This window comes from Lagopus leucura, unplaced genomic scaffold (genome assembly GCF_019238085.1).
Source record: "Lagopus leucura isolate 7727_CA_CO unplaced genomic scaffold, USGS_WTPT01 Super-Scaffold_100157, whole genome shotgun sequence".
NCBI lineage: Eukaryota > Metazoa > Chordata > Aves > Galliformes > Phasianidae > Lagopus > Lagopus leucura.
In genome coordinates this window covers 40,313,852-40,327,599 of record NW_024962334.1, presented here as the reverse complement: position 1 = coordinate 40,327,599, position 13,748 = coordinate 40,313,852, and the positions used below count along the sequence as shown (strand labels likewise).

The following is a 13,748-nucleotide window of genomic DNA, read 5'->3' as shown; positions in this document are numbered from 1 at the left end:
AGCTTCCCCTTTGCCTCCCTTTGTGATGCACAGCACAGTCTTGCAGCAAACCTTACAGCATCTACAGACAAGCTAATAACATGCCCAGGACTCCCGGACTCATGGGCATCCCTGAGGACATGAGCACACAAGAAGGAGCACATGAAGCAATGACAAGAGAACGTTACTGAGATGCTGAGACTTCACAAATCAAGTTATCAGCCCGGCTCCAGCCTGGCGAGGCAGGCTGGGGAACAATTTTCCATTTTGCTCCTTTCAAAGCAATGCAAGAGAACGGGTTCTGCTAAGAGCTAAACAAACTTCTGGGAAGTATTTATGTGCCTGATTTGAGGTTTGCCAGCCCCTGTTCTAATCAAGGGATTTGGGTTTTGTGTAGCTTATGCGTTAGTTATGGAGTTATTCATTGCAGAAACTCGTTGCCCTGGTAGCTGGGTGACCCAGGGAGTTAATAAAGTGAGTTTTCACCCCGGAGATCAGTGATTCATGCTTGGCTTAACAGACAACAGTAAATGAGTTTGGTGGTCTCAAACTGGCCCACAGCCTCACGGTAAAATCCCAGCATCATTTCAAAGGAATTTACTGTATCTGGGATTTTCAATTCATAACAGAGCTAAGGCTGGAATAATAGGGTTATGTTTCAGGGCAGGATGAGAGGCTATTAAGCAATCCCAGTATATTATTAAGTAATGTAAGTTCAAATACATGTGCATACATGTCTGGAATTAAATATAAAAAAATAATTTAATTCCATTACGAGTTTAACTTTTGACCAAATTGTTACAAGGAAAATGGGAAACAGTCTTTCCCTTGGAGTGTTTAAGACAGTGGTATTTTACTGTATACTGACAGATAGAGCTGTATGGGAATTATAGGATTGGTCATCTTGGAATTCCACAAGTATACGAAGCACTGTCCTTACAAGTAGTCCTACAGACATAATTAACTCATTTGTGCCTCATTTGTGTATGAAAAATCTTTTGAATGTTTCTGTCAATATCAGACATTAAATGCTTCTCCTCAAGAGACTGAAGATTTAAAACTCTCCGTGGACTATCACTAAAAGGCAGATGGCTGTCTGATGGCATTACCCCACAGATATACCACCTCCTAGGGGAAATATGTGTTTTAGACACAGGTTTGTTAGCTCACTCAGTGTTGTGCATCATGTCAGAAACAAAAAATATAGGAAAAGCTACTTTCAGATAACGTTGAGACATAATCTCTGAGCAACGCCAGTATCCTCATGTGAATAATACTTCTGTCCCATTCTGACCATGTACATCTCAAACACTTCAAATTTGCTGGTGTGCTCACCAAGAGGACTGACACAAGGCACATTCTGCCCCTTTTCACAGCTCTGGCTGGATTCCAGACTAATGTAAATCAGCTTTATTTTGCTCTGAACCTTAGTTTCCAGATGAGGGCCTGACTCTTACCACCTTGGTCAATCAGAAGTGCGGCCCAGACCTGTCAGAGGGTTGTCACAAGGCACATATATAAAGAAATCTATCAGAGTGTGGGATAGATGAGTGGACAGTGAGGTGGGTTGAGAACTGGCTGACTGGCAGAGCACAGAGGGTCGTTGTTGGTGGTGCAGAGTCCGGTTGGAGGCCTGTAACTAGCGGTGTTCCTCAGGGGTCTGTGCTGGGTCCGGTCTTGTTCAACATCTTCATCAATGACCTTGATGAGGGGATAATGGCCACCCTCAGCAAGTTTGCTGATGATACGAAGTTGGGAGGATTGGCTGACACGCCTGAAGGCTGTGTTGCCATTCAGCAAGACCTGGATAGGCTGGAGAGCTGGGCAGAAAAAAGCTGGATGAGGTTTAACAAAAGCAAGTGTAGAGTCTTGCATCTGGGGAGGAATAATTCCATGCACCAGTACAGGTTGGGGGATGACCTGCTGGAGGGGAGCTCTGCGGAAAGGGACCTGGGTGTCCTGGTGGATGACAGGTTGGCCATGAGCCAGCAGTGTGCCCTTGTGGCCAAAAAGGCCAATGGCTTACTGGGGTGCATTAAAAAGACCGTGGCCAGCAGGTCAAAGGAGGTGATCCTCCCCCTCTACTCTGCCCTGGTAAGACCTCATCTGGAGTACTGCGTCCAGTTCTGGGCTCCCCAGTACAAAAAAGACAGGGATCTCTTGGAAAGAGTCCAGCGGAGGGCCACGAAGATGGTGAAGGGCCTGGAGCATCTCCCCTATGAGGAAAGGCTGAGTGAACTGTGTCTGTTCAGCCTTGAGAAAAGGAGACTGAGAGGGGACCTGATCCAGGTCTATAAATATCTAAGGTGTGGGGGGCAGAATGGCGAGGCCGGACTCTTTTCAGTGGTGAGTGGAGACAGGACAAGGGGAAATGGCCGGAAACTGGAGCATAGGAAGTTCCGCACAAACATGCGCAAGAACTTCTTTACAGTGAGGGTGACAGAGCACTGGAACAGGCTGCCCAGGGAGGTGGTGGAGTCTCCTTCTCTGGAGATGTTCAAGACCTGCCTGGATGCCTACCTGTGCTACCTGGTGTAGGGAACCTGCTTTGGCAGGGGGGTTGGACTCGATGATCTCAGGAGGTCCCTTCCAATCCCTACAATTCTGTGATTCTGTGATTCTGTGAGACTGTAGTACATTTTCTCTTTATAAACAGCCCACATGTTTATGGATGACATGGTGGTACTGTGGAGGGGGCATGAGGGAGAGATGTGGGGAGTGACAAATAGACTGTAAATTAAAATGAATTGCATCAGAAACTTGAAGGAAAGATACAAGTTGTGTGCTGTGTGTAGAAAATATCTTATTGCAGTCAAGCCTGACCCTGTTTCTTGAAAAGCATTTCTCTGATTTGTTCAGGTCACAAGTGAGATGGAAATGAGCCTCTGTACTGCTTCTTCACACATCCGGATTTAATAGACTTTTTTCCACTGATAAAAGATCACTAATGAGTTCATTTTCAAGCTATTAAATTGGCTAGAATAGCTAGTTCTGCTGATGATTGCACAGAGGCCTGACGGTCACAGTGGGTTTTGTCTTTGGCTGTTAACCATTTGCTGTCCCAGTGTTGCAATACAAATATTTAAGAAAAAGAAAGGAAAGAAAGCACAAAAAACCTTTCCTCATCACCCTCAATCTATTCTTTGTTCTACACTTCCTTTTTTGTGACTCCAAGTAATTCTCAGATGCCTGTAAACATGAATACTTCTTTCCCAGATGGCTCTTGTATTACTAATACCTTGAGTGATCCCATTAGAAGCATATTCACAACACCTGAATCTGGTTCTGGATGAGAGCACAATTCATATTTTATTTCCTGCACAGAAATATTTTAATTTGGTTTTACTCAGACCTCAGATTTGTGTGTATATATATATGTGTAGATATATATATATACACACAAATATATATGTATTTTTTTCTTCTGGGCTGGAATCTATGCCGTGCCCTTATTAAATGAATGCATGAGATGCCCAGTGTTCAGGCAGTTACGCTGCCTGAAAATCCTAAGAGAACAACTTACTTCTTTAGCCATACAAATGGAATGCAATTAAGGAATCACTAGGTGATTTCTCTGTTGGTTTAAATACACATCCATTGCACTATCATACAATCTATCAGTCTTTTATGGGCAAGCAATTAGCTGCATAGCTGCTCAGTGGTGAAAACTCTGCCCTTTTCAGTGCTTGGGGGAGGCAGAGGGAGGTGGTCAGAGTTATTTAATGCAGTTGTGTAAAACACAGTTGGAATGGATTTGACCTCTACCTTTAATATGCATGGGGGCAATAGATTTGACACCATGGAAAATAACTGTATACCTGCCTTTAACATACACCTGTATCCTGCATTACCTTCCCTCTATCTTGCCATGAATAATCATTGCTTGTGGTCAGATGTCTCTGGGCAGTGCTTCCGACAGCAGCACAAGCACTACGCACTAGACACAGCAAGGAAAATGCCTGAAATATATCTGAAATACTGGAAAGTCATATTTGACAGGTATTCAACATGAGTGAACGTTGTGGCTTTGTCCTTCTCCACCTGCCCATGGGTAAGAAGAAGTGAAGGTAGAGAGTAGTCCGAGTTTGGGTACTGCCCTTTCACGCTCTGACTGGCTGCTTCAGGCGCAATGGCTTCAGACTATATTACAAGTATTAAATGAAAAAATGCCACGGCGTTAAGATCAAAGGTTGTTCAGCAGTTTTAGAGGCTTGAGCACATGTTCCTTCCCCTCAGTGTCTTTGGAAACCCTAGGTTTTAGTTTTCCTCCCTGTATTCCACTAAGTCTCTGCCACACCAGAGATTCTCATCACATATGAACACAATACTATCAATTAGCCTGAATTTCTGGGACTGTCAGCACTATCACTGCTTATTTGCTTCTGTGCTTACCTTCTAACCTGCTGCTGAACTCAGATCTCTTGTTTTGCAGTTCGCCACGATCTGTCCCTGGGAACTTCCCTAATGAGACGGGATTTGTAAAAGGCAGGGAAAAGTACTACTAGATTCCTTTTCACATCGTACAAAGTTATAAATTTATGCATTCATGAATTTTATGCTCATTGAAGATTTCCTTTCAAGCTTAATTGATGTTTTCACAGACAATCAACCTGCCTTTCCAGTGAAATAGACCCTGTTTAACATTAAAGAGAATTTTAAAAAAAAGAATACGTTATCACACAGAAATATTTAGTAAATTAGTTTTCTCCCCTTGCTCATTGCTGTTGCTTTGTTTTTAGCCCATTTCCCTGCCTTTTCCCTTTCCCTCTTCCACCTCTGCTGGGGTATGGGTCCATGGGTTCTGCTGCCCCATTATCACAGAACCAAGCCAAATTGGGCCAGAACTGTTGACAATAATCAAAACACAATGGATCGTTCTCATTTTAATTGCACATTCACACAGTCTACGCCTGAAGAATTTGTCCCAAGCATATAGAAACATCCCTTTAATTCTCTAAAAAATAATTATTTTCTAAGTTATGCAAGCTCACTTCACAGAAGCCTTGCTTCTGCGATCCTCTTACAAAAAACGTAAAGCAGGGCCCAGCTTAGCTGATGGATTTGTGCTTGGATGAAGCAGAGTACTCCAGTGGGCTAGGGCTTCCTGCTGTGTGACAGCAGTTACAGGAGAGTACCTACTGCACACTGCAGCAGACAGCAATGTGCGTCTTTCAGAGATGAGTCCCGAGAGTTAAAGCATTCTATTGCAAAATCCATTCATGAAGATATGTTGCTTCTTCCCTAATGCTTATGAAAAGCACCAGTTTGACAAATTCCATTTTTTATCAGAGAATGTATTACAGAGAACAGTACTCTTATATAAGAGAAATGCTCAAGCAAATTATATTGAATAAGGTTTTTAAGTTGATTAATTAAACTGAATTGCAATTCTGTGTGGACACTTCCAAAGTGAATTAAGCTAAATCCAATGAAGATCACTTTAATTTTGACTAAGGGATTTACATCATATTATTTAACAATCCACTTTAAATTAACATCCTTAGGTAGTTTAGATTCCAATTTCGTAGCATATGTCATATAGGCAAAATGCTAAGCTACAGTGGTTCCAGCAGTATACAGTAACAAGGAAATCTCTAGCAGGTGAGGAAGACTTTTGTCTCCATGACTATATTGCTTAGGTTTTCTGATAGTAATATGTATTATATGTAACCGTTGAAAGTAAGAAAGGCTATTTAACATAATTGTTAGGATCAGAGTGTCTTCTTATTCTAGAGCTCCAGAAGTGTGACCAAAGCATGCAGACCTCACAACCAGGCCACCAATTTGTAGAAAAGGTAAAATTCAAGAAAAGAAAAAAAAAAAAGAAAATGAAATCAATGACCAAACAGGACATCACTACCAATGCAATATGGCTATTGCAGCGAGCCTCAGCTACTTTGAGGCAGATCATCAAGAAGCCATCAACACACATCGCATTAATGGTCCTGTCTGGCAGGCCCTATTCCCAGGCATTGTGTTACAGGTGAATAATTCAACTCCTCTCACCAGTCAGATTGTACCTTGACTCTAAGCCAATTCATAACGACAGCTATTATAAAAGCACAAAAACCTCAGGTTAATCTAATGTTTCAGAAGATAGATAGCACAAGTGTTGATGCAAGATATTCTCCTCTCCTCTGGACTTCTCAAGGTTTCACAGCTCCTTCTTGACACATGGGTGCTGCTGAGCAGCAGCCAAGCTGGATTGCTTCTGACAAACGATAGGACATGATCGTTTTAAAAAAGGAAACACACACACAAAAAAACCTTAGAAATTTCATTTGCATGTAATCAGCATTCATTTCCTGCAAAAGCAATGTCCAGTCAACCAGAAGAAAAATGACTTTTAAAAGCAGGTGCTCTTTCTAATTATTGTTGATTCGAGCAAGTTATTAACACTTAGTTATACTCAGGTTTACAGTCTTGTAAACTTGTTTGGTGTACAAACACACATGTGATTGGGACTGGAGTCTTTTGGTTTGTTCAGTCCTCAAAACTTAATCTTAATAAATGGCTCAAATTATCACACCCTGATTTTATATGCTTACTACATTATAACTTAATATACAAACCTAATAACCAAGCTAAAACACTGCCTGCTCTGCTGCTGCAGCTTAGAGGAAATGTACTGTACTATCAGAACAGCAGTGGTTAAATGTGCCGACAACACTGATAGATTCAAGTAGTTTATTTCTCCAGGCTTACAAATTTGATTACTATGGAGTACAAAGCTATTAAAAATATGACCTTTCTATACTATACAATGAGGCAAAAAGCCAAATAATAACTTTGTTTGACTTGGGTAGTATGATCGAGTGCCTATTCATCTGGAAATAAAACGACTTTTCTTTACAGAAAATTATATCTGGAAGACTTAATGTCCATCATGAACATAATACACACGCAGAGTCATTAATTCAGACTCACTGCAGCCACTGTCATGAAAGTAAAATGACAAAGTTTTTATATGCCTCAGAAAATAATGAAAAATTCAGGTGCTTGCTTGTCAGTTCCTCTATCACAGAGATAAGTGAAGTAAGCACTGATAATAAGCAGTAAGGAAGAAAATAAATTTCATAACTACAATATGGCACTCATACCTTCTGACTCCTTGCCTTGAACAAAAAGTTGCTTTTTTATACTTTTTGATATGCAAACAAGGGAAAAATATGAGTCCTATGCTGATGTCAATTGGGTAGACATTTGAACGATAAAACATGTCATGAGTGCTTCCACTAATACAAATGATAAAACTAATGGACAAATGACAAAACTAGCGGAGATTCGTTCATATTCAAATTTTTAGTTAAACACAATGCAGACAGGTAAACACTTTTCTTTTGGACATCAGGGAGAAGATAGGGATGGTCCTTCCACCACGAGCTCCTTGAGGACTAGAATGTATATTTAACACATTGCAGTTTAAAAATCACTTTTCTTTGCTGCTTTCTTTCTTGGGATTAGGTGAGATTGTGAATTATGTTTGATTTGAGTTTACAGGGAAATAATTCTGAATGCTGAAATCCTCTGACTGAAAGTGTGTGGCAACATGACAAACTCCTGCACCCTTTTGCTTTCTGTGAACTCACTTCAGGGTTAAGAGTCTAGTCACTTTTCAAGTGCCAAACAGCTATTAGAGTGGATTGATCAAGTGGAACATGATGTCAGGAACAACAGAGAAGGAAAAGAATGAATGCCATTTTATATGAATTATGAAGCTGTGGTATGCACACTGTACTGATTGTGGTTGCTTACCCTAAGGAAAGCCAGGCAATGAAAATTTGTTTTTATGTTGGATAAAGGTATCCTACAATGCTAGCACTTATTTACCACTTTGGGATTGTGCATATATACTGCCTGTTGTCTTTTCTGCTGGAAAGATTAGAGGCATGAACTGCTGCTGCTTCTCTATGATACTGCTTTCCTAGGAGAATATCAGCCACTAGCTGCATAATGGAGCGATAGTAAATATATTAAGAAACACAAGTCTCAAAGCATTCCTTCGGCTTTCTTCTGCTTATAGAAAAGAGATACTCTTAATACATACATTGTGAAAGACCGAGAGGGGACCTCATCAGTGCTTTGTAATAACCAAGTATAAATCCTAAGCTCTATGGGTAGTATCCATGATTAATTGCTTTCAATCGACATTAGATGCTGTCATTATCAGCTTCTTGCTGCTCGGCACTTGCTATGCTGTTAATTATTGTTGTGTGGCTCTAAGGGATGTTTTCAAAACATTTCAAACTCTGCTACTGTAATAGCACAGTTAAAGAGATCGATAAGCTGCTATTTAGCAAAGGAGAGACAAACAGACAGTTTTATTAAGATGTTTTGAATAATTTTGTTTTATCTGAGACTCGACAAGCCATCACTGATAATAAAGGTTCTTCCAAGACAGGACTGACATTTACCATCCTATCTAGACTTCACTGAAATTCTTTTTTTCATCCACCTACACATAAATCCACACCCGCTGGCACACAAGGCAAATGAGAGGATTAAAGAGGTTGTGTTCAGATTCCAAGTTTTTTGGAACTGATGTTTTTTTTAATCAAATTTTTATAAGTATATCCCTTTCAACTTGGACAGATATAAGCACTGCTTTTTAATTATGATTAGTAAAAAGATGGACAAGAAACTAACAGTCTTCATTGAATAGAAAATACTGTTTCCAAATGAGATACAAAAGAAGCTGCCTGCTAATAAGAACTTTGACACTCACTCTCAAGTTAACATTAACTTGATCAAGACAGATGCAACTGATTCATTTCTGCTGAAGTCCTGGTGCCCAATAATGGTCAGCCTTAAAAGTTTGACCCACAATACAGTAATGTGAAAGACATGAAAGACTTGTGCAATTTGTAATGGTGGTAATGGGCTTCTATACCCTATAGTAAATCTGTATCATCAATTACCTCTGGTAATAAACGCAATATTAAATTTATGTAATGATCCTAATATTATTAGAGGAATTCACAAAAGAAACTTTTAAATTTATTTCATATTAGTTTTTCAAAACATGATTTTCCTTTAATTCTAGTCTACGGGAAATGTTGTGAAATAAGCTTTCATCCAGTTCAGAATTAAACCAAATTTTGAAATTCCATTATTTCTCGAGTTAGGAACATTCTTTATAGTAAGTGGCACTGGTTTAGTAGCCGGAAAAAACAGACTCCATATTTACATTATTGGAGTAGATGGTCAGGGTGTGGAAAAGCAAGAACTAAGACTGCAATACGTGGCATGTACAAATCTGAAATACTGGCTGCAGATCTGCCATTCTGGGATGCCACCTCTAGGTTATTCTGATCATAAATCTCACCCCAGACCAAAGAATCTGTCATGATCAAGTTTACAGTCTCAGTGGCCTCTCTCCAGAAAAATGCTTAGAGACTTTCAGTCAGTTTGGATTCCCTTGGTGTATGAGAATGCAATGGAGTTTATTTGGTGTATGAGAATGCAATGGATATTGTTGTCAAATTAGAACTAGAAATGTTTTTGTTTTTGTTTTTTTTTCTCCCCCCAGTGAAATTCAGATTCTTTGGAATTTTCATTTCTTGGATTTTAATCTATAAAACTCCAGACATCTCCATATGGGAAGAGTTACAGCAAGACCAAAAGGACAAGTTAAGTGCATAAATTATTCATTTAATGAAAACATCAAGAGACTCTGTAAATCAATTTCTGCTATCAACTAATGCTATTATCTAAACAAGATGTAGTGCCTGAGAGCACCTGCACGTGCATCCTTGTGCCTATACAATGAGATTACAGATACATGGACTGTGTATCCATGTGCAAAGGAGCTTAAAGCAATCCAGAAGCAGCAGTTCTACAGGGACATACGTGTGGAACAGAGATCTGAATTATGTGTGTCTGAACCATTGGCAAGATAGTGAAATTGCATGTCAATTTCCATTCTGTTGAGAAATGGGAGAATATGCTAAAGAGACAAGGACAGCAGAGTGTGCCAGAGGCCAAAAGATTAATATATTTTCTCAGCATTAGCATTAACAAAGTGTTGCCTCAGAGGAAGTCATGGTTAAAGAGTATCCACTATACATGAAGCAAACCTCAACCAAATATTGGAATAAATAGGATAAAAAATTACCTTCATATCTTTCAGAGAGGCTTACTGAGCCAGTATGGCTCCTATTGTTTTGCTGGGCAAATTTCAGCCTTCCTTTGCTTTTCATGAAAAATAAGTTATGTCACAGGAAGAGTGAGAGATGTAGGGGACATCAGTTTCTGAGTCCAGCAATGCTATTTGTAAAAAATTGATGCCAGACAAGTTATAATTAGGAACAAAGCACAAATTTGCAACAGTAAGGGTGACTAACCACTGGAGTGGTAGATTTTACATTCATATCTCTTCCAAGTGGCAAAGCTTGCTGGAAAGCATGCCTCAGTGAAGTGCAAATTACAGAGCTCAATAGAGGCAGTGAGATCTAATGACTCATAATAGACTGGTCAGACTGGACAAACTAATGATCCCCTGATTTAATTTTCACGAATCTGCTAGCACCAGGAAGCTACTGACTCAGCTGGGAAAAAGGCAAAAAAGACCCAAGTTCCTTTCTCAAATCTGAGCTTGCTAATTTTGTGATACCCCTTGGCAAATTTACCCCCACATTAAAGAACTGTAAAATGTTATGTGAAGGGGAATTTGTTTGTCTTATGTTCAAAGCATAAAATCCTTTATCAACAGATTTTTGCATCTGAAATTCAGCTATGATGGATATTTCTGTTTAAGCAACACCTCAGCTGCTCAAATTGTAATAGAGCTGACACAAAATGGAGAAGCCTAAAAGGAGATTGTAAATGGGTATTCAGTTATTATTCTAATTCCATAAAATTGATAAAATATTATTTAAAATGACATGTTTGCTTTTACTCACCTTGGAAATGAGTGATGAACAGTTAGAGAGGAAGCTCAGTAGTGAGAGTCATTTGTGATAAACTCCATGCACACAGCTAAGCTTTAGGCAAATTCTGTCATGGTAGAGAAATTAGGTTTGGAAGATAACCAAAACCCAGATGTTTGACTTCATAGAGCTGAACTGTTTTTAAGCAAGACTCTAACAATATACATCCCTACCTGTAAACAGGACAGCTTTTATGTTCTCAAAGCTTATTATAGTAGCTTTCAAGAAAATAGCTCTCATTTCTCTTCCTCCATTTACATCTGAGAGATTAATTAAGCTCATCTACACTTGATTAATGCAGGTAGGAAGCCTGTGGCTTCCTCAATTACATTCAGATGATATGGTACTACTAGATATATTTATTTGGCTTTTAAGAAATATATCTGTAAGAATGATCTAGACAATCGTGGTGTCACATTAAAATACATTATAAAATCATTAGCAAACCAAACCAGCAGCACTTTCCATGTAGCCATCTGGAAAAGAAGATGTTACAGAAAAGATCAACATCTTTTCTCTGTATGTGAAGGGACCTTGGTTCTAATATATTTTCTTTTACTACACTAATAGCTGCTTAACTATTTTATTATTGTGGAAGATGATAACTTATGAAGAGGGGAGGTGGTAGCAGTAAAAGTTTATTACAAAGCAAACTCTATGATCTGCTCCTTACATGGGACAAAGTTATATGCCTTATTGTGCTGTACTCATACACTAAATGAAATTCCTGTCAACAGATATGTTTTTTGCATCTCTGACAGCTTCATCTGCAGAATAAGGGATCTATTAGTTTAAATAGGTAAAATCCAAGCATGGGAAATATGCTAAAAACTAAGAGTAGGCACTTTTTTTTAAAGTTTATTTTGCAGAAAGAAATGGTCTCCAACGTATAAAATATACTTCAGAACTCTGGGACAGCACAGAGACCTCTCACTTTTAAAGCAGAATGCCCTGATGTTGAAAAATGATTCTCGTGGCTCCATCTCATGCACCACATGTGGAAAGCAAAACAAAACAGGAAAGCTTTTTCTAGAATGAGAAAAACGCATATTTTGTTGTTGTTGTTGTTGTTGATTTCCCTTGCTACCTACAAATCCTGTTCCAAAATTTCCATCAAAATGAGATCAGGGGGCTGAAGTTTCTGATGGTGAGGGCATCATCTCCAGAGCTATGGAGCTGAACTTGGAGAATAACAGGATTTATTTAATTGCATCCCCATCATCTCTTTGGGTTACCTACACTGCATGAGTGAATTTGGTGTTTTCTGATTTCAACAGCAACATTCCCATAGCCTCTGTGTGGCCTTAACTTTAATTTGAGCTCTTTGCTGTGCCTGCAGGAAGCACAATCAGAACAGGTCTCACTTGGGCAGTAATGGGATGGTACTCACATTGAGCACTCCTTGGTGTTGCCCTGCCTAAATTGCAGCTGTGGTTTCTTCTGGAAGGAGATGAAGAGCTGGAAGATCACAGAAAGGATCAGTGCCCCTTTCTATTAAGTCTTTGATGATTAGTATGCTTTGGTTATATCTCTATAAAGTCACATGAAGAAACTCTTCCTAATGCACAAAAAGCTATGCACAGGTTTCAAACTACATAAAAAGAAGACAAATAGTAATATGGCAAAAAATTATACTAACATGGCTCACCTACGTCTGATCTTCCCTAAATACCTTGATTTTTCACTTTTCTTTCTCCAATGCATGTGAACCCAATACCCCAAACTCCTGCATTTCAGAGCTGGATTTGTCAAACAGCTGCATATATATTAACCATCACTGCCATGCTCACGCACCATGCTTAATTGATGCCTACAATTATACACTATACAGTATAAACATGCAGAAGTTGTACATCCAAGATATCTTCTCAATTCATTTATATTCATTGTAGTACCTAGGATTTATTCTGTGCTTATTTTATCATTTTCAATGGGATTATTCTTTTTGCATCAAAGACTTAGGTTTTACACGACTGTTGCTGGTTTAATTTTTCTAATTGATATGGTTCTGATGAACCCACTTAATTGAATTCATTTCATTAGAAGTGGGACTGATACTGATTTATGGAAAGAAAATAGTTTAAATAAATGAGCAAATATTCACCGCTTTCATTCACCCCAATATGGCTTTTCACTGAATTCAGTAGATACTTCTCAAAACAAATGCATTTTAATTCCTTCTGATTTATTTCTTTTCCTACCACTTCTTTGTCACAGTTGGATGAATTTAAGTAAACCAACTGGTATTTATAGAAAATCCTTGTAAGATAGTTTAAATATTCTTTAGCACTCACTGCACATTGAATTCAACTAACATGTTACTGGAATGCAGTAAGCTTGCTACTGACTAATGGATTTTATTTTAATGATGTTTTTGTTTCTCTCTTCCTCCCAGTAACTTAGACAGATCAAATTTATAAACAGGACAGATTGGCTTAAACTTTGTATTTTAACTTAACCTTCCATGTATGTTAACATACATTCCATCACATTCTCGCAAAGCTGTAACTTTCTTGTCTGAGGTACTACTGGACTCCGCGGATCCAAGCATCTCCAGTTTGTTATCCCTTAAGTGATCCTTGGGGATGATCCAGATGTGGGCACCACCCACATGAGCCATCCACTAATGGTGTGCAGTGACACACTGACCTATATTGTCAGAATAGGTACAGACTTTTCCCAGATATCATAGCTGCTTTTCAAAGCATCCTAAATGCATCATTTATATTCTGACTTTAACATGCATCTAATATTGTTTTTTAACACAGCTTTATTGCCAATAACTGCACACTAATCCTATGCACATGGTCGATGTTACTGTCCCGTTTATTTTTTTTCACA

General features: G+C 38.9%; 1 protein-coding gene across 1 annotated transcript in view; it reads right to left on the bottom strand.

The window, feature by feature from the left end:
- Positions 1–13,748, bottom strand: part of ADARB2 (adenosine deaminase RNA specific B2 (inactive)) — a 292,193-nt gene that overhangs the window by 223,177 nt on the left and 55,268 nt on the right. The gene's annotated exons all lie outside the window — the stretch shown is intronic.